Below are 8606 nucleotides of genomic sequence, written 5' to 3' on the forward strand. Positions count from 1 at the left end.
GCTCAGGGGTGGACGTGGTCAGCTGGAGGTCCTGGAGACAGGATGCAGTTGGTTGGGCAGGGGTCCTGGGGGTCCAGTGTGTTTGGTGTAGTTTGGGATCCTGGAGGCCGGGTGCAATCAGTCGGTCTGGGTTCCCGGTGATAGGGCTCAGTCAGTTGGTCTGGGGGTCCTGGCATCAGGGAGCAGACAGTAGATGTGAGGGCCCCAGAGGCAGGGAGTGGTCGGTTGGGCAGAGGGATCCTGGAGATGGGGCTCAGTCAGTCCGGCCAGGGGTCCTACGGGGCCTGGCTGTTGTCTCAAAATGGTGGCAGCCATGTGTAATCAAACCTGCAGGTACTGTGACAGTGAACTTCCAGGTTGACAGCAGGCAGCTGGTGCTCCACTGGTGGTCTGCAGTCAGTCTGCTGGCAGCTGTCGGATGATCGGGAGGTGAACCTCGAGCGTTGGGTGATGGATAGGGGTAAGGTAGACGATGGACATGCGAGAGGCAGGCAAATGGCGGATGATAGACGCCTGACAGTGAGCAATTCTTCCTTTTTCTTCATCTTCTTTCTCTTCCTTTTATGTTATAATTACGCTGATCATTTGCAGAGATGTCAGACCAGTGAAATCGTTGTGCATGTGCATGTGTGTCTGTGTTTGTGTGTATTTTGATGGTTGCACTGCTGGACTTCCTCCTGCTGAGTTATTAAAGGCACATCTTGGAGGCAACCTCTGAAAGCCAGTCAGATCTCATTGGAAGTATTCAAGGAATTGATATGGGTATAATATTAAAAAGTTGTGTTTTCCTTCCTTGAGTTAGAGATCTACAGGATTGAATCAAGTTATCTTTTTTTTTTGTCATTTAGTTTTTATTCATAATCCATAAACTTAACTCTGCAATCCAGCTAGACTTGGGAGGGAAATAAGGAAAATATGGAACCCAAAGAACTGCAGTGAGAGCACAAAGTTTATGGGATATTGCAAGTAGATGGGGTGGAGGGGTGCTTTCCTGAGCTACAGTGGAATGGTTTGGTGGTTAAGATAAACACAAGTCAAATGTATTCGAGTTGTCCACAGTCGGTAATGGTGATCTTCTTGTAGGTCTTGCCATTCCTGGACCCAAGTGCTCCATGGCTTCCACGATGTCCATGCCCTCTTTCACCTTCCCAAAGTCCACATGATTGCCATTCAACCACTCAGTGTTGGCAATGCAGATGAAAAACTGGGAACCATTTGTGTTTGGCCCAGATTTGCCATAGACAAGTTGCCAGGGCCTGTAGGCTTCAGGATGAAGTTCTCAGCATCAAACTTTCCCCATAGATGGACTTGCCACCAGTGCCATTATGGCATGTGAAGTCACCACCCTGGCACATAAATCCTGGAATAATTCTGTGAAAGCAGGAACTCTCATAACCAAATCCTTTCTCTCCAGTACTCAGAGCATGAAAATTTTCTGCTGTCTTTGGAAGTTTGTCTGCAAACAGCTCGAAGGAGACGTGGCCCAAGGGCTCGCTGTCGACGGTGATGTCGAAGAACACGGTAGGGTTGACCATGGCTGACAGAGAACGACCCCAGGCGACAGCGGCATCTTGAAAGACTTGAGTTATCCTGAGTAGTAAGTTCCCTGTTCCTGGTTGCATCAAGCAGAGGCTGGCTGACTACTTCCAGCTATTGCAGTGACCTCTGACAAAAAACCTTATCTGAGCCCAAAATTTTGGTCCTTGTACCAGATTTTCTCTGAAGTTTCTCCCAAACATTTTAGTCTAGGGAGGCCTCCAGGTTCGAGTCAATGATGTCTAAATTCCTTGTCTGTGTTAGTTTCTCTGATTCCATGACTCTTGTGACATAGACTTTTTCCTAAAGTGATAGCATTTAACTTTCTGAAATTAATATTGGTAAAAAGAAAAACTTAAAAGAGAAGGGAGATTTAACTAATGGCAAGTAACAAGATTTCAGTTTATCTGAGCATTTCAATAGTTCAGGCTTTCTCTGTTCCACATTTCTATGGATACATGATGGATGTCTTAATGACCAAAGTATCAAATACATGTGGAGGCATGTAGGGAAGGTAAATACACATGTTTGATGGACAGATGTTAGTTTTTTTAATTAATTAATTAATTAATTAATTTATATTTATTTTATGTGGTGCTGAGGATTGAACCCAGTGCCTCGCACGTGCTAGGCAAGTGTTCTACCACTGAGCCACAACCCCAGCCCCCAGATGTTAGTTTTTACCTGCATGCTTGAACAAACTGCTAGGTCCTGCATGGAATGTCACACTAAAGACCCTTTAAATGCCTTGACTGAGCAATTTGGCTGAACCCCATTTTTCCGTTTCAAAATGTTTCAGATTTCCTTTGCTCCGTGAAATGCATGGAAGCTGCTTCTGACCACAGAGACTAATGTGCTGTCCCTTTTATCTCCAAAACGGGGTCCCAATTGGTTCCAGGGAAAGTGATTTCCCCAAACTTGCTGCCAGCTGTAATTGGCTTATATGTGACCCATTCATTTCTACATGCTCATTAGAGCTGCGTCCTGGGGTCTCTACGGTTCCTGGCAGGCAGCTGGACAGACACAGCAAATACCAGCTGGTGTGGCAGAACCCGTGGGGTTGAGTCACCTACCTTTCTTACTCTGTGCCCTGCTGGATGGGGAGGTCTGGTATGGAGGCTGCCCTTGAAATCAAGCAGACATTTGAAATCAGTGGAGGAAAAAAAAAAAATTCCATCTTTCCTTTTCCTTTCCTTTCATTTCCTTCCTTTATCCTTAATTCACAGGCAGTAATAAATCATAAAAATTTCTTGGGTTAAACCTGGCTTTGCCACCTAGTGGCTTACTGATCTTGGGTGAAATTTTCAGATTCTTAATGCTTCAGTATCCTTACCTGCAAAATGGGAATAATGATAACATGAGCCTTATAGGGTTGTGAGGACATTGGTTGATGTAAGGAAAGTACCAAGGGCAGTGCCTGATAGGTGGGCTATGTCTGTGTTTGTTAATGTTTGGTTCGAGGAACCCAACACCTATCACGAACTGAGCACAGGCTCTGTGGAGGATGCTGGGTATGTAACCATGACCTTCGAGAAGCTCAGAGCCTGCAGAACTCCAGGGAGCTGTGATCACCTTATCTTCTGCCTTATGGTCTTCTCTTTCTGTATTTCTTCCCCTCCCTCTCTCTTCTTTTCTGTTTAGTTTCCCACTGCTGCTGTAGCAAGTGTCCACAAACTTTCTGGCTTAAAACAACAAACATTTATTGCTTCCAGTACCATAGGAATGAAGTCTCACTGGACTGAATATCAAGGTTTAGTATGATATGCTCCTTTCTGGAGGCCCCAGGGCAGAATTTATTTTTTGGTCTTTTCCAACCTCTAGAGGCTGGTCCCATTTCCTGGCTCGTGACCCTTTCCTACCACTGATTTTTGCTTCCCTTGTCACATCCTCTCTGACTCTCTTGCTTCCCTCTCTCCCTAGAAGAACCCTTGTGAAGATATTGAGCCCACTTGCATAATCCAGGATAACTTCTCCATTGCAAAATCCTTGAATGAATCACATCTGCAGCACTCCCTTTACCAGATGAATGTTCCTTGGTTTAGGGTGATGTCCTTATAAATCCACTGTAAGTCCAAAGCACCTTAAGTCAACAACATTGTAAATCACCAGTGTACTTGGAGCATCAGTGGTTTCCCCTCCTGACTGTGTGGCAGATGGGGAGCTGGGGCCTGCTGCTGCAGCCCAGCCTTGCGAGAGAATATCATGTTGTATATTAATAGTGCAGGAAAAGGCCAAAATTCAAGATTCAAAGTACAAAGCTTATTGCTTTCACACCATTGAAAGCGAGACCATTGTAAAATAAAGCATCGTAATTGGGAATTGTCTGTATATGAAAGTGTATTAGTAATTTCCAGTATTCAGACATCGTCATTGGGGACCATTATTCTGATTGTCACACTTTCCCTCTTTCTTCCTTTTATTTTTATTTATTTTTCTAATTTTTTTTTTTTTTTTTTTTTTTTTTTTTTTTTTGAGGTAGGGTCTCACTATGTGGCAAGGGCCAGCCTCAAACTCCTGGGCTCAATAGATCCTCCTGCCTCAAGTAGCTGAGTCTACAGGTGAGTGCCACCATATCTGCCTAGTACTCTTTTTTTTATCCTAATGTGGGGGTTGGAGGTGGAAGCCAGGACCTTGTGCATGCTAGGCAAGCACTCTACCACTGAGCTACATCTCCAGCCCCTTCCTTTACAAATGCTTGTTCTTTTCATGAACTTCCTTAAACTTGACATGCTCCTTGACTTGCCCACATGTGAACTTGGTTAAGAACAAGCCCAAGCCTATAACACAAGGATTGGACTTATCATGTCCAACTTTGGATGTATGCAAATATCATTTCCTTGATTGTCTTTAAATCAGTCAGATGAAATTGATCTGATTCTGATGCTGCTAAGCCTCCACTTTCCTGCTTGGTAGGAAATTCATTCTGCTGGTTAGAAATTTTCTTGTTCCTGGTTGTCCAAAGTTTGGGGTCCCAGAATACATACATATTGGGTAGGAGTCTCCAGTTTTCACACTGTTGGTCTCCAGAGCCTCCTCTGAGAAACCTATTATTTTAGCCCATGTGGTCCCTTTAGGTGCCATGCATGCAGCCAGAAAATGGGTGACCTCGATGGCTCCCATGCCTGGTGCTCAGTCACCCTGGGTGTCCCTTAGAGTTCTTCCTCCTTGAGGCTTAACGACTTCAGGAAACAGGGTCAAGGCCCTGGTCTCAATAACCTCCATCCCATCCCCAGTCTAGGAAACCTTCTCCTTGGTGTTCCCTTCCTGGTATAATCTTGTCAAAGTGTTTTCAACAAAATCCAGGAAAAGTAGTGTCTTCTGGGTAACTGTAGCTTTGAGTTTTCTGTTATCTACCCCTCCTGAAGTAGGTGTGTCGGTTTATCTGCTTGAAATGGTTTGAACAGAAAAAACATTAAACAAGCTAATGGATCAATAAATCATTCTGTCCTGCATGATTTTCAAATGGTATCTGTTTCTCTAGGCAGAGATCAACTTGGAGGAGTTTTAGATCTGCCTTCTCCATTTCTTCCAGAGCAGCTCTATTGTGAGTTTTCTATATTAAAGATTTTCCTATGGGACTGGGGTTGTGGTTCAGTGGTAGAGCGCTTGCCTGGCATGTGTGAGGCCCTGGGTTCGATCCTCAGTACCACATATAAATAAATAAAATAAAGGTCCATTGACAGCTAAAAAAATATTTAAAAAAAAAAAAGATTCTCCTATGGTTTTACTCAAAGAAAGGATTCTATGGTTAAAATGTTTGCAACCACAGGAGTAGCTGATCTCCAGGGTGTCAGCCAGTTCCAAGATGTGTAATTTTTGTGTTTTAGCGACTTCAGCAGCCTTAGGACAAAGTCACTCATTCTCTGTTTTCTGGATTTATATTTAGCCAGAATTTCCTGTTAATAAAAATGTCTGTACAGTATATCCACAGCACAATAACCTTTGCTCATAGCAATGCAATATATGATCTCAGAAACCATTAAGTTTTGTCTATTATTTTTTAGGGTATTTTCCTAAACCTAGAAGTATTTCATCACGGGTTGAGCATTTTAACATGATACCGAATGTATGTGCATACACATGTAATGTACAGTCAGCTCTTTACCTGCAAGTTCCACATCTGTGATTTAAATAACCATGGATCAAAAATAGCCAGAAAAAAAAGAAAAACGTATCACTGAATGTCTACCAACTTTTTCTCATCATTGTTCCCTAAACAATACAGGGTAATAACTATTTGCATAGCACTTACATTGTATTGGATATTATAAGTAATCTAGAGATGATTTGAAATGTACAGGAAGATGTGCATAGGTCATATGCAAACATGAGCCCTTTTCTTGAGCATCCTTGGATTTGGTATCCTTGGAGGGTCCCCAATTCAATCCTTTATAATATCAAGGGGTGATTGTATTTAAAATGATAAAACGGTCACTGGAAAAATCTTGGAAATTACAGAGTGATGTGAAAGGAAAATAAAGATCACCAATGCTTCCTGATTGATTGTTGTTAACGTTTTGGGATATTTTTCCCCAATATTAAAAAATTATATTCACAATTGTATTTGCAAATTATTAGTACAAAATAGGGAATGTAATGTGTTTTTTGTTTCATGTGTTTTTTTTCACATATTATTCCATGAGTATCCTCCTCATGTCTGTAATTTTTAAAAAAATATGATTTTTTTTTTGTACTAGGGATTGAACCCAGAGGTGCTTTATTACTGAGCCTCATCATCAGTCCTTTTCATTTTTTATTTTGAGATGGGTCTTGCTGAGTTACTTAGGGCCTTGCCAAGTTGCTGAGACTGGCCTTGAACTTGAGATTCTTCTGCCTTAGCCTCCAAGTTGCTGGTATCACAGATGTACGCCACTGTGCTCAGCTGTATCATTAAAAATTTGGTAATTATTAGGTAAAATGTTAAATTTTAGTGCCATCTGTAACTGATCACTTATACTTTAAGAAGTGATACTCTGTAACTTTTAAATGAATAGGATATCCTAGTATCTTAACTAGAGAATTTTATTTCCTGAATAATAAAGAATGCAGAAATAAAACCAGAGTGATTACATGTAAAAATGGAAAAGAAGAAAAAAGAAGTCAGCTAGTTCTGATGTGACTCACTGCTACAATATGAATGTGTCCCCCCAATTTATGTGTTTAAACTTAATCATTAGTGTGACAGTGTTTAGGGGTCTTTAGGAGGTGATGAATTCACAAAGGCAGAATTCTCATGGATGGGATTAGGGCCCTTATAAAAGGACTTGAGGAAAGGAGTTTCTTTTCTTCTGCCACATGACAACACAGTGTTTCTCGCCTCTGGAGGATGGCAGTATGAAGGCGCCATCTTGGAAGTAGAGACTATGTGATTCCAGATACTAATACTCAATCTGCCAGTGCCTTGATCTTAGATTTCTAGCCTCCAGAATTGTATGGAAAAGGAAATTAATTTCTCTTCTTTATAAAGTATACAGTCTTCAGTATTTTGTTACAGCAACATGAGTGGACTGAGACATTCACATTCCAGCTGCCTCTGCTCTCTAACTTAATATACCATGTGGGGCAGTGTTTATGGACTGACTGGGCCAGTAAAAATACTAGAGGACTTATGGTTACAAACTGTCCCGAAGGCACTTGTGTTTAGAACACAGTCCAGTCAGGATTTAGGGATAAGTCCAATGAGAAAGGGCCAAGGAGACTAGCTGATCCATGAGCCATATGCTCTTCCCCAAGTCCCATGACAAGATAGTTAGAGATGTCATGTTTGTCCATAGAGAGAGGTTCCTAGCTCCTTTTATAAACTTGCATTAGTACCTGGATACTCAAAAGGCTATAGGGACATTTTTTCCCTCTGTCATTATAACTTGGTGACCTCAGATTTCAGGGATGGGGTTGATTCCAGGGCTTCTGATCTCAACCTGCTTTGCTCTGTGTCAATATCAACAGATTTCTTCCCCCCAGCATGTTACGATGTCCATAACTTCTAAGATACTTTAGTATGATTGATGGAAGAGATGGCATGTGCCAGTTAATTTACCTGGTAAAGGTAGCACACTGGGGCTGGTGTTGTGGCTCAGTGGTGGAGCACTGGCTTGGCACACATGGGCACTGGGTTCATTTCCCAGCACAACATAAAAAAAAAAAAAAAAAAAAAAAAAAAAAACTAAAAAAACAAAATAAAGGTATGTTTATGTCCATCTACAACTAAAAATATGTATATATAAAGGTAGCACACTAGCAGCCTGCAGAGTTTGGGATATACAGCTATTATATGAAACCCAAAATCCAGACAGAGGTGGCTACTGCAAACCTTCACCCATCCATTCTAGATTAGCCAGCAGAGAACACACTAATTAGTGCACTAATATCAAAAATGGATTTTATTGGCAAATCTAGAGACTATTAATTAGTTTGGTGAATGTTCAAAATGAGTTTCAGATATGCATATTGGGCTGAAATATATAGCTCAGAGACATTCCCAACTTGCATGAAAGTAGGAAAGCTTGTAGCCTGCACCTTTAGCAATGACACCTGAACTGGAACTAGATCCTTAATGAGTCTTGTGTCAAGATGTTGTTTTAAGAAGAGTTCTGATCACCGGAATCTATCCAGCAATTGTAGAACCCCGCTGTAATCTGCCGTGAATAAACTTTCATTCAAGGGAGAGGTTTGAAAGCAGGGACTTCCTCAAGCCTCGGAACAGGATGGATCAACTTCTTAATCTTTTCTTTGCTAATGAATATTTATTTAATCAATGTTGGTAGGTGTGTTTGTTGGCAATCCCGATCAACAGAACAGAGCTTCAGCCTTCTGCTAGATCAGAGAACTCAGAGGAGTCAGTGGAAGGTTAGCTTCGGTAGGCAATGGCTGGCTGTCCTTTTCCTAAGCATAAGGATGAGTCACTTTGTCCAAGATCTGCACCTGATTTGCTTTGGGAAAATTGATTTGAGCTCTAAGGGTAGCTCTTACTCTTAAAACACACACACACACACACACCCAAAAAAAAAAAAAAAAAAAAAAAAAGAAAGAAAGAAAGAAAGAAAGAAAGAAAGAAAGAAAGAAAGAAAGAA

At 41.5% G+C, this 8606-nt stretch overlaps 1 pseudogene across 1 annotated transcript; it reads right to left on the reverse strand.

Moving 5' to 3' along the window:
• Positions 1 to 838: 838 nt before the first annotated feature.
• LOC306647641 (peptidyl-prolyl cis-trans isomerase A-like) lies at positions 839 to 1557 on the reverse strand (annotated as a pseudogene). Its single transcript has one exon. The product of its transcript is annotated as a peptidyl-prolyl cis-trans isomerase A-like (transcript).
• Positions 1558 to 8606: the final 7049 nt, after the last annotated feature.

The sequence above is a fragment of the Sciurus vulgaris genome (genome assembly GCF_902686455.1).
Source record: "Sciurus vulgaris genome assembly, chromosome: 17".
NCBI classification, from domain to species: Eukaryota; Metazoa; Chordata; class Mammalia; order Rodentia; family Sciuridae; genus Sciurus; species Sciurus vulgaris.